Source organism: Macaca thibetana, chromosome 14, assembly GCF_024542745.1.
Source record: "Macaca thibetana thibetana isolate TM-01 chromosome 14, ASM2454274v1, whole genome shotgun sequence".
In the NCBI taxonomy this organism is placed as follows: Eukaryota; Metazoa; Chordata; class Mammalia; order Primates; family Cercopithecidae; genus Macaca; species Macaca thibetana.
Window position 1 is genome coordinate 104,219,729 of NC_065591.1, and position 25,092 is coordinate 104,244,820.

The window sequence follows — 25,092 nt, forward strand, 5'->3', positions numbered from 1 at the left end:
TGAAGGAGGAGTGAGAACCAGCAAGATAAAGGAAGATTTGGTGGCAGGAGGGTTGCATGTAGAGGAAATGGCACATTGAAGGATCCAATCATGAAAAAGAAAAGAGTGAGGCTTAGTGGAGAAACTGAGAGAAGATTAACATGACTGGAAGAGAAAAAAATATGAGACAGGATTAATACAAGGTTGTCACAAGAGATTAGAAAATTCTAAGCAGCAGTTTCACATGACTAGCAAAAGGAAATCTGAAATAGCTGCAGAAGCTATGGGCTGATAAGATCCTGAAAAATCAAGGTGTGGACAAAGCTGGCTAAGATCAACTGGACCCAACATGGCACTAGATGTGATGTAGGTTTCACCTAGCACTTCATTATTAATGTGTGTGCATTAACATACTAAATCACACATCTGCCAGTGTCATGACAGTTTTCAGACCACCCATATTTAGTGTAAAAATGGATGGCACCACAGTTCTGAGAAATCTCCACTTTTTCCAGGAATTTTCATAATATTCCACCCCATGGTTAAGAAAACCCCATAAATATAGAAACTCCAAACCCTTACGTGTAATTCTCTTGAGTATACCTGCACTCCCTTTTCTGGACTGTGTACTTTTCCCTTTGCAATAAATCTCCATACTTTCACTCTTTTCTGACTGGTCCTTAAATTCATTCTTATGATGGTATCAAGAGCCTGGACACTGGCTGGGGTTGAGGTCCCACCAGCATTTAGGGACCAGTTCACCAGTGTTAAATAGAAGAGTGGCTACTATGGCAGCTAACTTCAATTTTTGATAGCTTTGAGCCAGAAAGTTCCCCCTGGCATGTCTTCCTTTTCCCCTCATCTATAGCCTTTAACCTTCCTACCTATACTCTACACCCTCAGGCAGACAAAATCTTATGGGATTTATTGAAACACGTACACACACAGCCATGAGATTATTCTTCCATTTCCTTATATTTGGGCAGCACTTTTAGACAAGAAACAAACAGATTTGGTAGGTTCTTGTTGTGGGTCCTCTGTATCCTTGACATGTCCACTTTGCGTTCCCAAACTTGTCTACTCAATGAGCTCTTGATCATCTTTTGAATCCCAGCTCAAGGGTTTTGTAGGTATGGTTTCACTTGTTTCCCTCACCCCCCATCAGACTGTGTGCTCCAGAAGGGCAGAGACCATGACTAATTCTCTCGTGGTAGGGGGTGTGGGCCTGTGGGGCTACTGCAGAACTTAGCACACAGCAGGTGCTCAATCAGTGCTTTGTGGTTGACAAATGAATAGATGAATGGCTTAGTTGCTAATCAGTGAGGAATCAGTGAGGAATCTTATAAACAAATCTCAGTGCGAAGTATAGAGAGACAAACAGGAAAGCTGGAAGAGCTACAGCAGGAACTGTCAGTGTTGTGCCAGGAAATTGAGGTTCCTTCTAATGCCACAAATTTCATGGATGTTATGATTACTTTCTTCGGTATATATTTCTTTCCTGCAAATTACAGTAGTTCCCCTGGTTACACAATACTTGACTTACACAAATTAAATAACATAAAAACAGTTGCATAAGAACCATAATTTTAAAAAGAACCATAATTTTAGAGGTCTACAAAGTCTGCATTACCAACTAACAAAGCAGTCAAGTGTGGTGCTGAATACTGCAAAGCCAGAATGCAAGACTGGCAATAACTAACCTGAAGAGAAGGCCTTTTCTCTCTATTCTGTCTTTCTGTTATTTTGGCTTCTCAATGCTCTGGCACATGTTGTCTTACTTTTATTTGATATGATATAATATTATTGTGGTAGATAGCCTCCGAGAAAATCACAATGACCCCTGACTCCTGATACTCATGGTTGTGTGTAATGCCCTCTCTTTGAGTGAGGCCTGAATTTTGTGTCTCATGAATAGCCAATAGAATATGGGAAAAGTGATGGCATAGCAATTGTGAAATGAAGTTATAAAAAAGACCCAAAGTTCAATTTTGGGTCTCCCTCTTTCACTCTCTCATTCACTTGCTCTGAGAGACATCAACTGCCATGTTGTGAGTTGCTCTATGGAGAAGTCCACATGGCAGGGAATCAAAGGATGCCAGCAATTAGCAGCAAGTGAAAAACTAAGGCCTTTAATGCAACAGCCCATGAAATCTAAATTCTGCCTACAATTATGTGAGAGAGCTTAGAAATAGATTCTCCCCTAGTCAAGTTTTCAGTTGAGACCATAGCCCCAGCTGGCCCCTTGACTGCAGCCTTGTGAGAAATCTTGAAGCTGAGGCACCCAACTAAGCCACATCTGGATTCTGGGCCCATAGGAATAGTGAAACAATAAGTGTTTAATGTTTTAAGCTGCTAGGTTTGGGATAGTTTTAAAATACAGCAATAGATACCAAATATAGGCTTTGGTACCATCAGTGGAGTGATGCTATTAAAAAAATACCATACCAAAAAATATGAAGTGGCTTTCTGACTGACCAAATGAAGGCTGGGAAGACTTTTTGGTGTATACATTAGAGAAAACCTAAGTTAAACTGAACAGACTGTTAGTAGAAATTCTGAACTTCTATGATGCTGAGGGTTCAAAAGGAAGTGAGAAACATATTATGAAAACTGGAGGAAGAAAGATCTTTGTTAGGTGGTGGCAGAAACTTAACATTATTGTTTGCAGTAATGTGGAAAGTAAGAAATGTACCTAATGAAATGGTTGATTTAGCTTAGGAGATTTCCAAGCAAAGCGTTGAAAGTGCTGTCTGATTTCTTCTTGCTGCTTGGAGTAAAATGCAAGAGGACAGAGATAAATTGAAGAAAGTACTGATAAACAGGAGCCAGGACTTGATGAATTTGAAAATTCCCAGTCTGTCTAGATGGCAAACATTGCTATATTTCAGAAATGCCTTCTCAGCAAAGATAAAATCCAGGGCATTGCCAAGATCTTCCCCCAGTTGGGTCTTCAGATAAGACTGTAGCCCCAGTTGACATCTTGTTGCAGCCTTGAGAGAAACCTTTAGGTAGAAGCATGAAGCTAAGTCCTGTCTAGATTCCTAACCCAGAGACTATGAGACAATATTTAAGTTAGTTAGTTTGGAAGTAATTTTTAATGCAACAGTAAATAACAAATTATATTGTAGTAATTATTATTTATGCAGCAAGAAGAATGCCCACCTCTCATTATGGCAAAGTAAAACAGTCTCTGTATCAAAAATATAAGGCAGTTGAAGATGGTATAATTATACTGAAATAGGGAGATTGGGTAAAAGTTAATACACTGAATATTGTAGCTCTAAGATTTTTTTCTGAGAAACCTGACCAGTTCAAGGGGAAGATCTAAGGAAACTAATATCAGGGGTTCCTTAAGGATAGGATAGACAGATCTACTGTTTATCTATTGTAAAGACCAAGGTTGACAGGCCCCAGCCATCAACACAGAGCTTCCAATCCATGCTTTAGCATGCCACTTTTAAATACGAACAGATGTCCAAATACTTGAGGAAAGCACGTAAAATGAAACACATAAACCAAGCAAATAAAGTCAATGTAGAGGAAATGAAAACAGTATAAGAAGAAGAAAACTTCAAAGAAATCTATCAAAATGCCCAGAGACATAAGAGAAGATAGGGCAACCCCAAACCAGAATAGGCTGCTATGAAGAAGGAATACATAATGACAAACATCTCTTGGAAATTTAATATTTGGTAGCAAAAACAAAATACTCAATAATAGGGTCCATAGACTGTATGATCAATTATGATGGTTTTTTTTTTTTTTTTTCCGTAGTGGCATTTCCAGCACCTAGAACATTGGCTGGTATATAGTAGGTACTCAAAAATCTGTTAAATAAATGAATTAAGGAATGATAATAAAGTTGGGTAAATCTCCTAAAGTAGAGAAGAAGATAGAGAAAATAGGAAATGAGGAAATGAAAGAGAAAATGGAAAATAGGAAAGAAAAACGGCAAAGCAAAAGGTCCCCAGGAAACCCAACATGCAAATAATTGGAGCTCCAGAAGGAAGGAATAGATAAATCAGATGGAAAAATATAATCAGTAAAAACTTCTCAAAATGAATGACATGAATTTTTAGAATCAGCACAGTGGAGGAAAAGACAGCTACACCAAGCCACATCATGGCAAAATTTCAGGACATAAGGGACAGCCATGCTGGAAGCTAAAGACAATGAAACAATGCTTTCTAAATCTGAGGGGAAAATAATTTCCAACCAGGAATTCTATACCCAAACAATCAATTAATGCGAAGGTAGGATAAAGACATTTTAAGGCATTCAAGTCCTGAAAAAATTTGTTTCCTACTCATTCCTTTTTCAGTGAAGCTACAAAAGAGTGCAATGTACCAAGATGAGAAAATAAACCAAGAAAAAGAAAGACTTGAGATCTTAAAAATGGGCTCCAACACAAGACAGAGGTGGGGGAAATGCCCAGCATGTTGGTGAAAAGAGGTCCCCAAATGGCACCTGTGCAGCAGACCTGGAGAGCAACCAGTCTGGATTGGAGCAGGCCAGAGGCTCCAGAGAGATTTCTTCAAGAACATGAAATTGATAGATTGCTTACTGTGTTTGAATGCATTGAGAGGAGATTTCCACAACTAGGGAAGTGTTGGAAGTAAATTAATGAAAAGTACATAGAAAACCTACAAGACCATTATTAAGTACAGGAGAAACAAAATGTGCAGACATGAAAAACTAATCATGGTGTACAAGTGACTAGGCTGTGATGAATATGTATATGATAACAGTAAAGTAGAAACTAAATATTGACCTAGCCAAACTTACCATCTGGCGCTATGAGGAGAATGGGGTCAGAGAGATGGGAAAGTGTGCATTTATGCAGTGGAACCAGGAAGGGGAATAAGAGGAGTTAAATCTTCCTCTTCCAGGTGAGTCAACAGAGTTTAAATATGTTTTTTTAGTGGCAATACAAACATGTTCTTTAGAAACATAGAAGTACATTCAAAAGAAAATCAGTTTGTTAATTTGAATGTGGTTACCTCTAGGGAGTGGGAAATGGAACGGAGATTGTGGTAGTGGTAGTGGGACCTGCTGTTTTTTAATAATAAACCTTATAAAACTATTTACTTTATGTGCATGTAAATCTTTGATTAAAAAAGGCAAACTGAATTAATAAAACATTTAAAAAAGAAGAAAAGTAAACCAGGTGGTAGCAAAAGAACAGGACCAATTTAGAAAAAACAGAACACTGATTTAGAATAAGAAAATTAAAATACAAAAAAGCTTTGAAGGTAACCAGCAGCCAGCCTGTCTTTCATTCCACATGAAATAGATTTTTACTGCCTGAACTGAGAAAAATTATTTTAGATGATAGTTTATAAAAGAGCTTATGAAAGTGGAATGCCTGTCATGTTAAAGAAGTAACATTTTTGACTTAGGCAAAATATGGACAACGCTTTAGAATAAAAGACAGCGTAGGTCAAAGAGTGTCTATCTCTTGGCAGAATGCTTTTAAGGAGGACTTTAAACTTCCTTTGCAAGGAAACAACCCTTCAAAATGACCATTCTCATGACTTGAAACCAATTTAAGATGTTTATTTATTAAGCATATAATGCATGCCATGCCCTTACTAAGAGCATTAACATAGACCATGTTATCTATTTTCACATCAACTTTGAGAGAAGGTTATCACATTCCTAATATATATAGGTGAAGAATTTGAGGCTCAGAGAATTTAACTCACTTGTACCACTTCACTCGATGAGTAGGTGGTATTGATTGGATTTAAGACTGGGTCTATCTGAGTTCAATGCCAGGGCCAGGGAAAAGAGGCAGAAATTCTTTCCTGTGAGATCTGGGTGTACACACCTGCTCCAAGTCATGTGGATTTAATGAACTCCAGGGCAATGACCTCCTGCCTCCAACATTATGAAAGGGCATGAGTACAGAAAAAGAAGCAATGCAGCAAGAGGCAGGGTTTTAGGGTCTGGACTCGACTCTGCCCCTAAGTTGCTGGGTGACCTGGGACAAGTTACTTCATCTCTCTGTGCCTCTAGTTCTTCATCTTCAAAATGAGGAGGTAGAACCAAGTGATCTCTTAGTTTCCTCCCATTCTGAACATTAGGTGTTTCTAGAATTCATCTCTGATGCACAAAATATATGATAGTGACATGAGAGATCAAGGGTAGTGGGCACTGGTATCAGCCCCTTCTTCAAAGTTGCTTGAGGGTTGAAGCTCTTGGCACTGCTCAACAGAGGCAGGTGAAGATCAGGGGCAGAACAGCAGTGACTTTGTGCTTTGTTACTTTCTTCCAAGTCTCCTCTGGCTTCCCATTTGCTGGTTAGACTGTTGTCATTGTGTGTGCTTGATTGTAGTGGTGAAAAGACCATGGGTTTTATATCAGAAGACTTTCATTAGAGTCCTGACTTTGCCAGTTGATTTGTTCATTCTTGCTTTTATTTATTCTTTAAATATTGATAAGGCGTTTACTATGTGTTGGGCACTGCCAGGGAACACAGAGATGAATAAGATGTGATCCTTGCCTTCTGAAAACTCTTAGTATAGTAGGAAGAGAGATATATAAACAGATGATTGTAATGAAATACTTAGTGTGTCTATGAAAGAAATCTGTATAGGGCATAGTTATGACAGAAGGAGGTGGTCAGAAAAGGCCATTCAGAGAAGAGACATGAATTACTCTTCGCAGATGAGTTAGCACTAGTCAGAAAGATAGGGTTTGGGGATAAGGATGGCATAGGGTGGCAGGAAAGCATTGCAGGTAGAGAGAACAGCATGAACAAAGGCAAGGGGGTATGAAAAAATGGGTCATGTTCAGAAAACTGTGCAGAGAGTGAAAAAAGTGGGCATCTGCTTTTTAGCTATGGGGGATGGGGTAAGCATCATTCTGAGAGAGAGACAGTTAGGTGCCAGTAAGGCTTGGAGATAGAGGGAAAGTCTTAAGAAGGGTGAATGATGTAATTGCAGATATTTTCACAGGGGAATAAAGGCTCACAGTACTGTATTTGCAAGAGGGCCAAGGTGGCAGGACGACAAGGAGAAGCACAGAGCTACATGGGAATCAGGATGGATGAGCAGGGGCTGCTTTTTGGTCAGAGCTGAAGATGGTAGGGATTGAGCTTGGTAGATGACAGTGGTGCTGGCTTTCCAGACAGGCAGAAGCTGTTACTTAGGGTGGCATTAAAGGCTACTGGAGCTGCCAATCTGTGGCCCTATTGCTAGGGCACCTCTCACTTAGAGTCCCAGCTAGCATAGGTGAAAAATACTTCTGAGAAGTACCCTGCCCACATGACTTGGAAGGCTCTGGCTGGCACAAGGGATGTCCTTCTCTAGTGGTAATTCTTTTGATCTCTCTGAATCTGTTTCTTTCACTATAAAGCGGAGATGATGATAATAATAACAGTATCTAGTTCTTAGGGTTGTATCAAGGAGGACTGAAATGAGCTGGTGTGAGTGAGACAGTTGTGTGAGCTGTAAAGAACGGTGCAGACTGGAGTTATCTTAAACTTTCATAAACTCTAGTCCTCTACTCCTTGCCCCCATCACCTCTTTCAAGGAGATGGTGTATTTGGTCTCACTTTGAAATTAAATTTGAATTAACCTTGCACCTTCTGATTGCTAAATCTACTTTCAGGGATCTGTAATCTTTGTGTTGAATTGCTCAGTGGGACTGAGATGGATGAAACATATTTATTCTCTTGAACATTTTAAATTTAGGTGCTTTATATTTAGCAGGACATTGCTTAGAATGATTGAAACATTTGATATTTGATAATTCAGCTTTTTGGACTCATATATATACAAAATAATTTGTGCCATATGTGTGCATGTATATGTGCAAACTTTATGCAGGTATTGACCCTCTCTTCTTTAGGAGGTTGAAAGAACAAAAAGTAGGATCCTAGGCTATTATTTGGGGCTAGATCTGATTACAATAACTTCACCTTCCTCCACTCTGTATCACTCCTCCCCTCCAATATATATTGATTGATTTCTGCCCTCAAAAGCAGTATTGCTTCAGCCTCCTGAGGGTGGTATTCCAATGTCAGAGGAGAGGTGATGTGCTCAGTGCCTTCAAAGCCTGGACCCCACTGCCGGCCCCTGGTTTTGCTGTAACAAATATCTACTCACTCCAGTTACAATGATTAGCTCCTAGTGGAGATGACTGAGAACCAATGTTTTGGGGTTTAGCCCTTTCTTCCAATGCCAAGGTAATTTGAGAAGCCTAGCACTGTTGTGGGGCTCCCGTAAACTGGAACCAGTTAACATAGGTTCAAGGATGATATGCAGGAAATATGGTCTTGTATGACACAGCAGGTGATATTGTGATGAAGAGTTTGAATATCGCTCACTCTCCTTTGGATCCCCTTCTCACTCCTTCCCTTCTCTATTGCCAGGTCAGTTCCCCCTGCACGTGGTAGAGTATTTGCTAGAAAGAAACCCACTCCAGTTTTCTCAAGGAAAGAGGGGGCTGGTGCTGGAGGCTCATGCCTGAAATCCCAGCAACTTGGGAGGTCAAGGAAGGAGGATCACTTGAGGCCAGGAGTTTGAGATCAGCCTGGGTAATATAGTGAGACCCTGTCTCTACAAAAAATAAAACTAGCTGGCCTTGGTGGCACAAGCCTACCCTAGCTACTCAAGAGGCTGAGGCAGAAGGGTTGCTTGAGCCAGGAGACAGAGGCTCTCGTGAGCTATGATCATGCCATTGCACCCCAGCCTGGGTGACAGAGAGAGACCCTGCTTAAGAAAAAAAGAAAAAAAAAGTAAAGAGGATTTTATTCTAAGTATGCAAATTGGAATTGAACCTGGAGATTTTTCTGGAATGAAGGCTGCTCAAGTGATTGATGCCAATTCCCAACTCTATCACAGGCTTCTCTTTCTCTTCTTGCCACCCACTGACTTCTTTCTGTCTCACTCCATCTTTTCTCTATCTCAAAGCTTTTGCTTACTTATAACTTTGATTTGCCAAGACTCTTAATGGCTCTGTATTACCTTATGGTACTCACTCACCTTCAGCTCCCACAGCTCACTGGCCTGTTCTATCAATATTTTCTTTTCTTTTTTTTTTTTTTAAATTTATTTATTATTATTATACTTTAAGTTGTAGGGTACATGTGCATAACGTGCAGGTTTGTTACATATGTATACCCGTGCCATGCTGGTGTGCTGCACCCATCAACTCGTCATTTACATCAGGTATAACTCCCAATGCAATCCCTCCCCCCTCCCCCCTCCACATGATAGGCCCCTATGTGTGATGTTCCCCTTCCTGAGTCCGAGTGATCTCATTGTTCAGTTCCCACCTATGAGTGAGAACATGCGGTGTTTGGTTTTCTGTTCTTGTGATAGTTTGCTAAGAATGATGGTTTCCAGCTGCATCCATGTCCCTACAAAGGACACAAACTCATCCTTTTTTATGGCTGCATAGTATTCCATGGTGTATATGTGCCACATTTTCTTAATCCAATCTGTCACTGATGGACATTTGGGTTGATTCCAAGTCTTTGCTATTGTGAATAGTGCCGCAATAAACATACGTGTGCATGTGTCTTTATAGCAGCATAATTTATAATCCTTTGGGTATATACCCAGTAATGGGATGGCTGGGTCATATGGTACATCTAGTTCTAGATCCTTGAGGAATCGCCATACTGTTTTCCATAATGGTTGAACTAGTTTACAATCCCACCAACAGTGTAAAAGTGTTCCTATTTCTCCACATCCTCTCCAGCACCTGTTGTTTCCTGACTTTTTAATGATCGCCATTCTAACTGGTGTGAGATGGTATCTCATTGTGGTTTTGATTTGCATTTCTCTGATGGCCAGTGATGATGAGCATTTTTTCATGTGTCTGTTGGCTGTATGAATGTCTTCTTTTGAGAAATGTCTGTTCATATCCTTTGCCCACTTTTTGATGGGGTTGTTTGTTTTTTTCTTGTAAATTTGTTTGAGTTCTTTGTAGGTTCTGGATATTAGCCCTTTGTCAGATGAGTAGATTGCAAAAATTTTCTCCCATTCTGTAGGTTGCCTGTTCACTCTGATGGTAGTTTCTTTTGCTGTGCAGAAGCTCTTTAGTTTAATGAGATCCCATTTGTCAATTTTGGCCTTTGCTGCCGTTGCTTTTGGTGTTTTAGACATGAAGTCTTTCCCCATGCCTATGTCCTGAATGGTACTACCTAGGTTTTCCTCTAGGATTTTTATGGTATTAGGTCTAACATTTAAGTCTCTAATCCATCTTGAATTAATTTTCGTATAAGGAGTAAGGAAAGGATCCAGTTTCAGCTTTCTACTTATGGCTAGCCAATTTTCCCAGCACCATTTATTAAATAGGGAATCCTTTCCCCATTTCTTGTTTCTCTCAGGTTTGTCAAAGATCAGATGGCTGTAGATGTGTGGTATTATTTCTGAGGACTCTGTTCTGTTCCATTGGTCTATATCTCTGTTTTGGTACCAGTACCATGCTGTTTTGGTTACTGTAGCCTTGTAGTATAGTTTGAAGTCAGGTAGCGTGATGCCTCCAGCTTTGTTCTTTTGACTTAGGATTGTCTTGGAGATGCGGGCTCTTTTTTGGTTCCATATGAACTTTAAAGCAGTTTTTTCCAATTCTGTGAAGAAACTCATTGGTAGCTTGATGGGGATGGCATTGAATCTATAAATTACCTTGGGCAGTATGGCCATTTTCACGATATTGATTCTTCCTATCCATGAGCATGGTATGTTCTTCCATTTGTTTGTGTCCTCTTTTATTTCACTGAGCAGTGGTTTGTAGTTCTCCTTGAAGAGGTCCTTTACATCCCTTGTAAGTTGGATTCCTAGGTATTTGATTCTCTTTGAAGCAATTGTGAATGGAAGTTCATTCCTGATTTGGCTCTCTGTTTGTCTGTTACTGGTGTATAAGAATGCTTGTGATTTTTGCACATTGATTTTGTATCCTGAGACTTTGCTGAAGTTGCTTATCAGCTTAAGGAGATTTTGGGCTGAGACAATGGGGTTTTCTAAATATACAATCATGTCATCAGCAAACAGGGACAGTTTGACTTCTTCTTTTCCTAACTGAATACCCTTGATTTCTTTCTCTTGCCTAATTGCCCTAGCCAGAACTTCCAACACTATGTTGAATAGGAGTGGTGAGAGAGGGCATCCCTGTCTTGTGCCAGTTTTCAAAGGGAATTTTTCCAGTTTTTGCCCATTCAGTATGATATTGGCTGTGGGTTTGTCATAAATAGCTCTTATTATTTTGAGGTACGTTCCATCAATACCGAATTTATTGAGCGTTTTTAGCATGAAGGGCTGTTGAATTTTGTCAAAAGCCTTTTCTGCATCTATTGAGATAATCATGTGGTTCTTGTCTTTGGTTCTGTTTATATGCTGGATTATGTTTATTGATTTGCGAATGTTGAACCAGCCTTGCATCCCAGGGATGAAGCCCACTTGATCATGGTGGATAAGCTTTTTGATGTGTTGCTGAATCCGGTTTGCCAGTATTTTATTGAGGATTTTTGCATCGATGTTCATCAGGGATATTGGTCTAAAATTCTCTTTTTTTGTTGTGTCTCTGCCAGGCTTTGGTATCAGGATGATGTTGGCCTCATAAAATGAGTTAGGGAGGATTCCCTCTTTTTCTATTGATTGGAATAGTTTCAGAAGGAATGGTACCAACTCCTCCTTGTACCTCTGGTAGAATTCAGCTGTGAATCCATCTGGTCCTGGACTTTTTTTGGTTGGTAGGCTATTAATTATTGCCTCAATTTCAGAGCCTGCTATTGGTCTATTCAGGGATTCAACTTCTTCCTGGTTTAGTCTTGGAAGAGTGTAAGTGTCCAGGAAATTATCCATTTCTTCTAGATTTTCCAGTTTATTTGCGTAGAGGTGTTTATAGTATTCTCTGATGGTAGTTTGTATTTCTGTGGGGTCGGTGGTGATATCCCCTTTATCATTTTTAATTGCGTCGATTTGATTCTTCTCTCTTTTCTTCTTTATTAGTCTTGCTAGTGGTCTGTCAATTTTGTTGATCTTTTCAAAAAACCAACTCCTGGATTCATTGATTTTTTGGAGAGTTTTTTGTGTCTCTATCTCCTTCAGTTCTGCTCTGATCTTAGTTATTTCTAGCCTTCTGCTAGCTTTCGAATGTGTTTGCTCTTGCTTCTCTAGTTCTTTTAATTGCGATGTTAGAGTGTCAATTTTAGATCTTTCCTGCTTTCTCTTGTGGGCATTTAGTGCTATAAATTTCCCTCTACACACTGCTTTAAATGTGTCCCAGAGATTCTGGTATGTTGTATCTTTGTTCTCATTGGTTTCAAAGAACATCTTTATTTCTGCCTTCATTTCGTTATGTACCCAGTAGTCATTCAGGAGCAGGTTGTTCAGTTTCCATGTAGTTGAGCGGTTTTGATTGAGTTTCTTAGTCCTGAGTTCTAGTTTGATTGCACTGTGGTCTGAGAGACAGTTTGTTATAATTTCTGTTCTTGTACATTTGCTGAGGAGTGCTTTACTTCCAATTACGTGGTCGATTTTGGAGTAAGTACGATGTGGTGCTGAGAAGAATGTATATTCTGTTGATTTGGGGTGGAGAGTTCTATAGATGTCTATTAGGTCTGCTTGCTGCAGAGATGAGTTCAATTCCTGGATATCCTTGTTAACTTTCTGTCTCGTTGATCTGTCTAATGTTGACAGTGGAGTGTTGAAGTCTCCCATTATTATTGTATGGGAGTCTAAGTCTCTTTGTAAGTCTCTAAGGACTTGCTTTATGAATCTGGGTGCTCCTGTATTGGGTGCATATATATTTAGGATAGTTAGCTCTTCCTGTTGAATTGATCCCTTTACCATTATGTAATGGCCTTCTTTGTCTCTTTTGATCTTTGATGGTTTAAAGTCTGTTTTATCAGAGACTAGTATTGCAACCCCCGCTTTTTTTTGTTCTCCATTTGCTTGGTAAATCTTCCTCCATCCCTTTATTTTGAGCCTATGTATGTCTCTGCGTGTGAGATGGGTCTCCTGAATACAGCAGACTGATGGGTCTTGACTCTTTATCCAGTTTGCCAGTCTGTGTCTTTTAATTGGAGCATTTAGTCCATTTATAATTAAGGTTAAGATTGTTATGTGTGAACTTGATCCTGCCATTATGATATTAACTGGTTATTTTGCTCGTTAGTTGATGCAGTTTCTTCCTAGCCTCGATGGTCTTTACATTTTGGCATGTTTTTGCAATGGCTGGTACCGGTTGTTCCTTTCCATGTTTAGTGCTTCCTTCAGGGTCTCTTGTAAGGCAGGCCTAGTGGTGACAAAATCTCTAAGCATTTGCTTATCTGTAAAGGATTTTATTTCTCCTTCACTTATGAAACTTAGTTTGGCTGGATATGAAATTCTGGGTTTAAAATTCTTTTCTTTAAGAATGTTGAATATTGGCCCCCACTCTCTTCTGGCTTGGAGAGTTTCTGCCGAGAGATCTGCTGTTAGTCTGATGGGCTTCCCTTTGTGGGTAACCCGACCTTTCTCTCTGGCTGCCCTTAAGATTTTTTCCTTCATTTCAACTTTGGTGAATCTGGCAATTATGTGTCTTGGAGTTGCTCTTCTCGAGGAGTATCTTTGTGGCGTTCTCTGTATTTCCTGGATTTGAATGTTGGCCTGCCCTACTAGGTTGGGGAAGTTCTCCTGGATGATATCCTGAAGAGTGTTTTCCAACTTGGTTCCATTTTCCCCCTCACTTTCAGGCACCCCAATCAGACGTAGATATGGTCTTTTTACATAATCCCATACTTCTTGCAGGCTTTGTTCATTTCTTTTTCTTCTTTTTTCTTTTGGTTTCTCTTCTCGCTTCATTTCATTCATTTGATCCTCAATCGCAGATACTCTTTCTTCCAGTTGATCGAGTCGGTTACTGAAGCTTGTGCATTTGTCACGTATTTCTTGTGTCATGGTTTTCATCTCTTTCATTTCGTTTATGACCTTCTCTGCATTAATTACTCTAGCCATCAATTCTTCCACTTTTTTTTCAAGATTTTTAGTTTCTTTGCGCTGGGTACGTAATTCCTCCTTTAGCTCTGAGAAATTTGATGGACTGAAGCCTTCTTCTCTCATCTCGTCAAAGTCATTCTCCGTCCAGCTTTGATCCGTTGCTGGCGATGAGCTGCGCTCCTTTGCCGGGGGAGATGCGCTCTTATTTTTTGAATTTCCAGCTTTTCTGCCCTGCTTTTTCCCCATCTTTGTGGTTTTATCTGCCTCTGGTCTTTGATGATGGTGATGTACTGATGGGGTTTTGGTGTAGGTGTCCTTCCTGTTTGATAGTTTTCCTTCTAACAGTCAGGACCCTCAGCTGTAGGTCTGTTGGATATTGCTTGAGGTCCACTCCAGACGCTGTTTGCCTGGGTATCAGCAGCAGAGGCTGCAGAAGATAGAATATTTCTGAACAGCGAGTGTACCTGTCTGATTCTTGCTTTGGAAGCTTCCTCTCAGGGGTGTACTCCACCCTGTGAGGTGTGGGGTGTCAGACTGCCCCTAGTGGGGGATGTCTCCCAGTTAGGCTACTCAGGGGTCAGGGACCCACTTGAGCAGGGAGTCTGTCCCTTCTCAGATCTCAACCTCCGTGTTGGGAGATCCACTGCTCTCTTCAAAGCTGTCAGACAGAGTCGTTTGCGTCTGCAGAGGTTTCGGCTGCATTTGTTATTGCCCTGTCCCCAGAGGTGGAGTCTACAGAGACAGGCAGGTTTCCTTGAGCTGCTGTGAGCTCCACCCAGTTCGAGCTTCCCAGTAGCTTTGTTTACCTACTTAAGCCTCAGCAATGGTGGGCGCCCCTCCCCCAGCCTCGCTGCTGCCTTGCCGGTAGATCACAGACTGCTGTGCTAGCAATGAGGGAGGCTCCGTGGGTGTGGGACCCTCCCGGCCAGGTGTGGGATATGATCTCCTGGTGTGCCTGTTTGCTTAAAGCGCAGTATTGGGGTGGGAGTTACCCGATTTTCCAGGTGTTGTGTGTCTCAGTTCCCCTGGCTAGGAAAAGGGATTCCCTTCCCCCTTGCGCTTCCCAGGTGAGGCAATGCCTCGCCCTGCTTCAGCTCTCGCTGGTCGGGCTGCAGCAGCTGACCAGCACCGATCGTCTGGCACTCCCCAGTGAGATGAACCCAGTACCTCAGTTGAAAATGCAGAAATCACCGGTCTTCTGTGTCGCTCGCGCTGGGAGTTGGAGACTGGAGCTGTTCCTATTCGGCCATCTTGCTCCTTCTCTATCAATATTTTCTAGTTAAATCTTGAAAGATGGAATGTCATCAGTTAAGCTCATCATTTTATACCAGGAAAACTGGTCATGTCCATCTCTGGTCCAATAAGCCCTGGTTGTGAGGAGATGGGGCTCTGTATAACCAAACACCACCATCTATGTAGCAATAAACTCTGACAGACAGGCCCTGTGATTGCCATCAAGGTCTTTCCTTGAGACAGAAATGTACAGGAAGAACTGCAGAGTACCTTTCCTGCCAGAGGACTGTGATTAAACATCTTAATAAATTAAATCTAGACCCTCTGATAGGACTTTAGTAATGGCTTTTGTATTTATTTTTCATTAAAGCTTTATAGCTCCTAGATTATATTGCAGGTACTAATAGTCTCCCAAGTAGTTAGGCAGGAACAAAGCATCTCTAAAAATCAAGTCAGTGACTGTCCTCTGCAAATATATTTCTGGGTTCTCAGTTACTTCCCTGCTACAGGGTGACTGGCCCAACTCAGATCCCAAGTGCAGACTTGGAAGACTTGCTCATGAAATGGAAATTTCTGCTAATAGCAGGAATCCATCAGTCAAATACCCCAAGAAATGGAGGTAATTTCTAGCAAAGGTTTTTGTGGCATTAATTTGTTTTACTCTGACAACTTGATTAATCAGTTTTATTGTGACAACTTGTTTTGCTGCAATGCTGCCTAATCAGAGAGCTGTCACCAAAATATTTTATGGCTTCCCTATTTTCCATCACAAATCAAAAACTCCAGCAACAGCTCACCAACATAAGAAGCAGTGATAATTAAAATGCATTCCGACAGAATTAGGAGGCATTCAGTTGGGGGATGTTATTAGGAGAGATTGCACTTTGCAGAGAAAGGAACAATCAGATGGTACTCTTTCTAAGTAATTATGCAGCTTCCCTGGTGAATCTCAAATGCTACACCTGCGTAAAAGTGTAGGGTGTGCAATGAGAGTATTGCATGTACCTCTGCTAGATGCCCATAGTTTTCACTGCTGGATCTTGGAAAACGGTGTCTCTGCTCTTAGTTGACCCTCAGGAGCACACCCATTAGGATCCACCCAATAGTCAGCAGGAAATATAAGAAACTTGTCAGGAATAGACAGTGCTAGAAGAAGAGCTCAGGAACCCCATCCCCACCGTCTTTTTAGGAGCTGTGCAGCGAGGAGGGGAGAGTATGTGAGAATGGTGACGCGCTGAGAAAACGTAGAGAAGGGTATGAGGGTGTGCATCTTTCAGAGGGGAATAGTAAGTGATCATTTTAAATCATTCATAAAGTTCACATTTCTGCTTTTTTGCTTACATTATACACACGGCAGAGATGGTGAAGTGACGCATTGAAAACATAGTCCCGCAACAATTGAACTCCACTAGATTGTTAATATCTGTAAAAAAAAAGAAAAACCCATAACAAAAATGGATACTATTTCTCAAGTGTTTACAATGTGTTAGGTACTGAATAAGTAGCTTTGTATAGATTTCATTACTTAATCATCACAACAGCCCTATAAAGTAGGCATTATCAGCTCCATTTTTCGAGGGAGGGAAACTGAGCGTGGCAGAGGTTGAGTAACTTGCTCAAAGTCTCACGACAAGTGAGTAAGTGACAGTGCTAAGATTCAAATGCAGGTCAGTCTCTCAGTCTCAAGTTATTCCGCTAGGCTTCACCAGGGTTCCCCTTGTTATCTCCCTGCCTGGGGAAATCCTGTTGGGGGTCCGATTTCCTTCTTGCGGAGAATGGCACCGGCTGCATCGGATGATCTGCCATCTGTTCAGATGCAGATGGAGAGGCTTCCTGACTCATGGTCAGGTTGGGTGCATGCAGCAGGTCCAGTCATGTGTGCAGAAGTGTAGAGGGCAGGAGAGACCAGCTCCCATTACACCAGGCAGCCTGTCTCCTTGCCATCCTGAGTTATGAATGGGCCATATATGCTCTCCAGGGAGGGGTCCTGATTTGCAAGAGTTATGAAGATGAGTATTATGATAAGCAATACATTTATGGCCCCAGATGCCACAGGGCACGAAAGTCAATATGTTACATGCTCATTTAGCGTGTTTGACTCTAATGGAACAGGTTGGAAATAATTGGCTTTTAAAGAAATGCTGCATTTCATTTCATTTCAGTCAGAAGGCATGTACCCACTGGGTGGCTGTAACTCCAGCCTTCACAAATTTACCTCGTTCTGAGATTGGCAAGTGGGTGATGATGGGGGAAATAAATGCATATGTATAGGGGACAAGATGGCAAAGAAGGCATCCCTGTAAGGAATGTACAAAGCTAGATATTTTTCATAATTGTGTAAAGTTCCCAAAATATCAGGAGTTCCTTGGCAGCTGGGCTTTTTCAATCTGGTGGTATTTCTTTAGATATGTGGTCATTATTTCCCTACCAGCTGATCAAGGTCTAGCATCCCTGGCTTGGGATGGTTGGAAATAATTTCTCCTTTCCTCTTTCACTGATCTCCAGTTGAACGTTATGAAATAGTGAATGATATGTGGTAAATTTTAGACTCAGCAAAAAGGTGTACTTTTGTGTCAACCAAGGTCTTATTGGTAAAGTAGAAACTAAACTAGTTATTTCTACAGGGAGAATTGGCTATAGGGAATTGATTCAACAGGTATTAGAGAATTGAAAAAGCAACAAGATAATACTGAGGTAATATAGAGACACTAACTGCATGAAGCAGCTACCATCTTAGGGCTGGGGAAACACAGGGGAGAGATTGAGGTTATCAGAACCCAGGAGCTCTGAGGAGAATCCAGCATTGTTGGTACTCAGACCTTTGGAGGGGGGACTCTAGCTAGTTGGTGTTAATACCCCACAAGCTCACAGGAGGATTGTCAGCCTCATCGATCTGAGGCTCAGACTTTTGAGGGAGGGGCTCTACGTGGATGGTCCTAGTACCTCTGAGGGCTACAATGAGGCTGATTCCGGGAGTGTGAAAAGAAGCTGGAAAATGGAACTAACTTCTACTGGAACCAGCTGCAGCTGCATGTGTGAGGTACTGTTATGGGGGTGACACTGAAAGGAAATGGAAGTGGACAGGAAGGAGCATGCCTTCTTCCTCTAACCTCCCAGAGTCTCCCTAGCTTCCCTCTATTGGCAGAGCCTAATAAGACGCTGGCTGGCAAAGCAGAGATGTGGTTTGCAGGGTACCTACCATTCCCATCGAAAAGTAGAGTATAAAAAGGTAGATAGGAAACTGAGAGACAATAGCTTAATAACAGGCACAGACTGTAGAATACATCGTCGTAGCTGGGAGCATGCAGGAAAGGAGCTTCTCAGATCTGACAAGACCGCATGCCTTGTGTGCTTCACGTCACTGCCCATTAAAGGATGTGGAGGGCAAAGACAACCAGGTTGAGATTTGCCGCATTTTCTCTTACTCTGTGTGGTTACTTCTGATAAGATTCTGTATCCTTAGTTAAATATATTAATGCTTTAATCTGACCTGCGTGTGTGTGTGTGTGTGTGTGTGTGTGTGTGTATTTTCTTCTTGCTAATCTACAATCATCAAAAAGCTGCAGTTAGTGCCAGAAGTACAATTGGCACCAAATCCCCACCCATGGGGTTAATTTTGGAAGGAGTGTCAGGAAAGGAATGGTGAAAAACGGGGTCTTGAGAGTGTTTTAGTCAAGGCTATTGCATGAGAGCTGTAGGAGCAGGCTTAAGATAGGGAGACTGATTTCAAAGGGAAATTTGAAGATCTAGTGTTACGTTATTACTTTCATGTCTGTGAGTTAATCTTTGTTTTTACGGAAAAGTCTTTTGAGAGCTATCACCTTGGCTTTCTCTGTTTTGTTCAAGCCAAATGAGTTTTAAAAACTGTCTTGCAGAGGATAAAGTCCCAGAAATAATTTTATATAAGAAAGGTGACTTTTAAGAAGAATATTATAAATACCAAATTGAAATAGTCTCAAGATAGTTCAACTCAAGTGTTAAGTAACTAAATTTGGCCATTATTTGGTTTAGTAATTAACATGACTGTTCTGAAAGGTAGTTGACAAAGAAAAACAGGAGGACCTGGCCACAGGCTTGGACAATTAGGATTGAAAAGTTTATCTCCAGGATTAGAGGTCTTGGGAAGGTCATACCCTCTTTCCCTTTATTTGGGTCACTTTAGAGTCTTGGTCTGAGGCCATGGCTTCTGCAACTTTGCACTTACTAAGGCTGGCTGTGCTCTCTCTGGAACTTTCTGTCAGGCCTAGCACATTCATCCCATGCCTTAGCTGGGCCTCGCTGAACTGAAAGTGGCCAAGGATAGATGATGGGGGAATCAGATGGGGCATGGTGAGGAAGCCACATTCTTCTGAAAGAGAAGTGCGAAAAAGGACATTGTTGGTTTAGATGAAGGGCTGTTCAGGATGTTGAGCCCCACCAAGGAGGCTGACTGAGTCTTTCCAAAGGTATCTGAAATCAGTTTAGGTCATCGGGCCTCCTCTCGGAGGTGCTGGTGGCTCCTTGTGGAAGTGATGCATACTAGTGTCTCCCTTGCTTAAATGCATAAAACAAATAACCAAGAAAATCTCTTTACCTAGATCTAACTTGGTTGTGCAAAATGGGAAACTCTATTGTTGGCCTTTAGGCAGACAGTTTATCCTAAATAATTAAGTTTCTAGGGATCACATGGGTAGAAATTTTCCTAAAAAATAAATAGTGGGCCTGTAGTCCCAGTACTTTGGGAAGCTGAGCGGGCAGATTACTTGCGGTCAGGAGTTCAACACCAGCCTGGCCAACATGGTGAAACCCTGTCTCTACTAAAAATATAAAAAAATTAGCCAAGTGTGGTGGCGGGTGTCTGTAATCCCAGCAACTCAGGAGGCTGAGGCAGAAAAATTACTTGAACTCGGGAAGCAGAGGTTGTAATGAGCTGAGATCGTGCCACTGCACTCCAGCCTGGGTGACAGAGTGAAACTCCATCTCAAAAGAAAAAAAAAAAGTAGAGTCAGTCTCATCCAAGTCTAAGCAGGTAATTTAGTACCTGATCAACTTGTTTGAACTTGAAACAATATTGTACTTTGTGTACATGAAGTTGCCATGAAGAAAGTGACTAAATTTCCTTTCTCTTGTGTTTGGACAGTCATGACAAAATGTAAACTACACTCATGGTACTTTTTCGTTGTTGTAAGGAATCAGGTTTCTTGCTGTAAAGACAAATGACTAAACCTTATTTTGATTGTTACTGGAATTGACGTTGAGTGTTGAGAATATGTAATGTGAATATAATGCTGAAACTGAAATATGTTCTACCTTAAATGTCTTTTATGGTTTGAGGTTGTTCTTGAGGAGCCCAGTCAATATTACATACATTTTAAGAGCCTTACAGACTTTGTTCCACTTGAACCTTTGGAAAAAGACAAAGTCACTTAGAATTCTTGATTTTATTTTAATTGGATTTTCTGATACTCTTTTGTTACTAATATATCATAATTGTACATATTTTTGGGGTTCCTGTGATTTTATTTTTATTTTTTAATAATTAGGAGTATTTCTGATATTGATCTTTTAAAAGAAATAATAGAAGATGGCTGAGTAGGAACAGCTCCAGGCTGCAGCTCCCAGTGAGACCAGTGCAGAAGGTGGGTGATTTCTGCATTTCCAACTGAGTACCTGGTTCATCTTATTGGGACTGGTTAGACAATGGGTGCAGCCCACAGAGGGCAAGCAGAAGCAGGATGGGAAGTCACCTCACCTGGGAAGTGCAAGGGGCTGGGACCTCCCTCCTCTAGCCAAGGGAAGCTGTGAGGGACTGTACTATACAGCCCAGATACTATGCTTTTTTCACGGTGTTTGCAACCTGCAGACCTTCGGGATCTGCTGTGGGAAGAAGGCTGGTGGGCTCATCTTCTTGGCTCATATGGGCATGTGTCACCCAGCAGGTCACTCACAAGTGGGGTAATTTCTTGACTGCAACAGGAGAAGCTGAAGCTAGGACTGGGCACCTTGGGATCTGCTGTGGGATGGAGACTGGTGTGCCTGTCACACTGGCTCAGACAGACCATTTTTTGATATTCTTCATTGGATATTTTAAAGTTGGAATTCATTTGGATAAATGAATACCTATTTACCCAAAGGAAATAATAGTTCAAAACTAAAACTACCTATGATACAAATGAAATAATGACTCTGGTGATCATGAAAATGAAGAGTTAGAGGACATTTTTATACAAAACCTGTGAAGCTTGTATTTTCTGTATTGTATTTGTTGCTACAATAGTTACTTACTGCCTGAGATTCCTTCTGAGATGCCAGTTATCTTAAGCCTGTGTATCTTTCTGGTGGTTCTCTGGAGAGAGGTTGATAATGCTTTTTCCTTTTAAATAGTCAGTACTTGAGTAGTATGGAGGAGCTGCATGCAGACCTGTACACTTTGGAGCCAATTCAAATATTAGAGCCAAGGTCAAAAGAGAAAAGGTAAACAAACTTTAAAATATGAGGGCAAGAGTGTAAATCAGACAAATGATTTGATATGAGAATATATAGCATGGTACATCAAATTTAGAGCAAGATAAACATAATTAGTAGAAATAGAGGTAAATTGGAAATGTTGACACGAACCCTCACTGAATAAAAGAGACAATTTCTTTACTGCTGTCACTAAACTACCTCATAAGATCATGTTAAATAACAATACATACATCTTTAGCAAACATACTCAGGCCTCTGCTACCATTTTCCAAAAAAATGTTCCTTGCAGAAAGTCTGATTCTGTGTTATAAGAACTCAAGATGAGCTAAGCTATAACAAGAACTCAAGATGAGCTAAGCTATAACAAGATGAGCTTAAAAAAGTAAATAATGACTATGATCAATTACAAGTTATAAAAGACCATATGTCCATGGTAAATGCGCAAATGAGATAAATAATATGACTTGTTCTGATATGAGTCAATTGATTGACATAAGCTTACAGAAATTATAAATATCCAAGCCATGGTGGTGGAAGTGTGTTCATTTCCAGGAGTGGGAGTGTGGGCTATGAAGGCATAAATTGGTCTTGATCGTTCTCAGTTCATACCATTGAAATTACCCAGATAAAGGGGTACTAAATCAGTGCCAGGAGTTCTATGAGAGAAACTGCTTTTTTGGATGTTGAAAAGCAGTAGGCAGAGATAATGTTAAGGAGCACATGGGCAATGCCTCAGATTTTTCCTCCATATGGAACTGTGTCCTTGCTGACAATGGGTTTGGTTTGAGAGAAAGGAAGGTCCTGTGCATCTTAAATGTTTCCTTTCAGGAGTCTAGATTATAATTTCTTCCTGAATAGTGTACTCAGAAGTTTTTCTTCTGTATTCTTTGTCTTTCCCGTATTTCCAATCTCTTTCTTTCTACTGTTATTTCTCCTTAGCCTGTAAGCATATCAAAACCTCCACTCTCCTATAAACAAAAAGCAAGCAAACAAAATCAAAACAAACAACAAAAATACCACACGCCAACCAAAAGCAATGTCCACAGACCAAAACTCCTAATCCCCCTCAACTGCACATGTTCATGTTTCCTTTCATCTGAATGTTTTGCCTCATAAAATTTGGGTGATGCCATTTTATCAAAATTTTAATTCTAACTTTGGGGAATGCCATTTTATCAAAATTTTAATTCTAACTTAGAAAAACCTCATAAACTTGTAACAATGTTTTATAAAGACAGTATGTATATTTATTCACATATTTATCATTTTTTGCCTTCTTTGATCTCAGACCATCTTTCTAGGGTTCTTTTTCTTTTTCTTACTTATAATTGTGGTAAAATACATATAACATAAAATTTACTACTTTAACCATTTTTAGTATGCAGTTGGCTAAAATTGGTTGTAATGTCCCTTCTTTAACCTCTAGTTTTGAGTCCACTTTCTTTTTTTTTGGTCAATGTAGCTAAAGTCTTTCCAATTTAAAAAAATCTTTCCAAAGAACCAGCTCTTGATTTCATTGATTTTCTCTATTGTTTTTCTATTTTCTATTTTGTCTACCTGCCCTAATGTTTATTATTTCCTTCCTTCTGCTAACTTTGGATTGAGTTTGCTCTTTTTCTAGTTCCTTAATGTGTAAAGTTAGGTTGTTGATTTGAGGTCTTTTTTCTTTTTTAATATTCACTTTTACAGCTATAATTTTCAACCTTAGCGTTGATTTTGCTGCATCCTACATATTTCCATATGTTGTGTTTTCAGTTTCATTTGCCTCAAGATATTTTCTAATTTTCTTTGTGATTTCCTTTTTGACCCACTGTTGTTTAAGAGTGTGCTATTTAATTTCCACATGTTTGTGCATTTTCCAGTATTCCTTCTGCTATTGATGTTATTCAATTTTGGTCAGAAAAGATACTTTGTATGACCTCAATATTTTAAAATTTATTAAAGTTTGTTTTGTGGCCTAACATATGGTCTATCCTGGGAAATGATCCATGTGCTCTTGAGAAAAGTGTGTATTCTGCTATTGGTGGGTGGATTGTTCTGTATATGTTTGTTAGGCCCACCTGATCTATAGTGTTGTTCAAGTCCTCTATTTCCTTATTGATCTTCTGTCTTATTGTTCCCTTTCCACTATTTTAAGAGTACAATTCACTGGCATTAAGTACGTTTCCAATGCTATGCAACCAGCACCACTATCTAGTTCCAGAATGCTTTTATTCATCCCAAGCAGAAACTCTGTATCTATTCAACAATAAAGCCATCTTCATTATTCTCCCTAGACCTTGGTAACTACTATTCTACCTTCTGTCTCTATAAATTTGCCTATTCTATGTATCTAATATAAGTGAAATCATACTTCTTCTGTCCTTTTGGGTCTGGCTTATTTCACTTAGTATAATATTTTCAAGGTTTACGTATGCTGTAGCATGTATTAGAATTTCACTTTTTTTTTTTAAGGTTACAGTATTATTCCATTGTGTGAATATACTGCTTTTGTTTATCCATTCATCTCTTGATAGACATTTGGGTTGTTCACATCTTTTGATTATTGTGAATAGTGCTGCTATGAACATTGGTATACAAGTATCTGTTTGAGTCCTGATTTTAATTCTTTAGGGCATATGCCTGGGAGTGAAATGCTAGATCATATAACAATTCTATGTCTAACTTTATGAGGAACTACCAAACTGTTTTCCATAGTGTCCGTACCATAGTGCTTGCATTCCCACTAATAGTGCATAAATGTTCCAATTTCTTCATATGCTTGCTTGCTGACTCCTGTTATTTTCTGTTTTTGGTTTGTTTGTTTGTTTGTTTTTAACAACCATCATAATGTGTTGAAGTGGTATCTCATTGTGGTTTTGATTTGCATTTCTTTAATACGGAATGATGTTGAGTGTCTTTTCATGTTTAGTCCCCTTTTAAATTGTTGTCATTTGTTTTTCTTTTACATATGTTAGGAACATCATAATACATTGTTAATGTTTTTCTTTAAGCAGTCAGTTATCCTTTAAGGGGATTAGGAAATAAAAAGAAAAAAGTCAGATTTACTGTATCTGGCATTCTTTGTTCCTTTGTGTAGATCAAATTTCCATCTGATGTCGTTGTCCTCCTGTCTGAAGATGTACCTCTAAAATTTCTTGTAGTGAAAGTCTCTCAGCTTTTTGTTTCTCTGAAAAAGTCTTTATTTGCCTTCATTTTTGATATTGTTGCTCGGTATAAAAATGTAGATTGATAGTTTTTTTCTTTTTATGTTTAAAAACTATTATTCACTTTTCTTAGGGCTTGGGTGGTTTTAATGAGGAATCTTTTTTTTCCATTTTTCTTTCTCTGTATGTGACATCTCCTCCTGCCTCCCTGGCCACTTTTAAGCTTTTCTCCTTATCCTTGGCTCTCAGATGTTTGATTATGCTGTTCATTGGTGTGGTTCTTGGCATATTTATTCTTCTTGGGCTTTTAAAAACTTCTTGAATGTGTAGATTTATTATTCTCATCAATTGTA

The 25,092-nt window shown here is 40.0% G+C and overlaps 1 protein-coding gene across 32 annotated transcripts in view; it reads right to left on the minus strand.

Annotated features, from left to right (window-relative positions):
* TIMM8B (translocase of inner mitochondrial membrane 8 homolog B) overlaps window positions 1-25,092 on the minus strand; it is a 1,180,384-nt gene that overhangs the window by 313,596 nt on the left and 841,696 nt on the right. Inside the window, exon 1 of one of the 32 annotated variants that reach the window (XM_050757789.1) lies at window positions 8,364-8,367. The exons of 29 other annotated variants lie outside the window; for them this stretch is intronic. The gene's annotated coding sequence lies outside the window, so the exon portion shown is untranslated. Of the gene's footprint in view, window positions 1-1,133; window positions 1,138-7,495; window positions 7,500-8,363; window positions 8,368-25,092 lie in introns of those variants that run through there. 2 more of the 32 variants (XM_050757825.1, XM_050757807.1) reach the window with 2 other exon arrangements.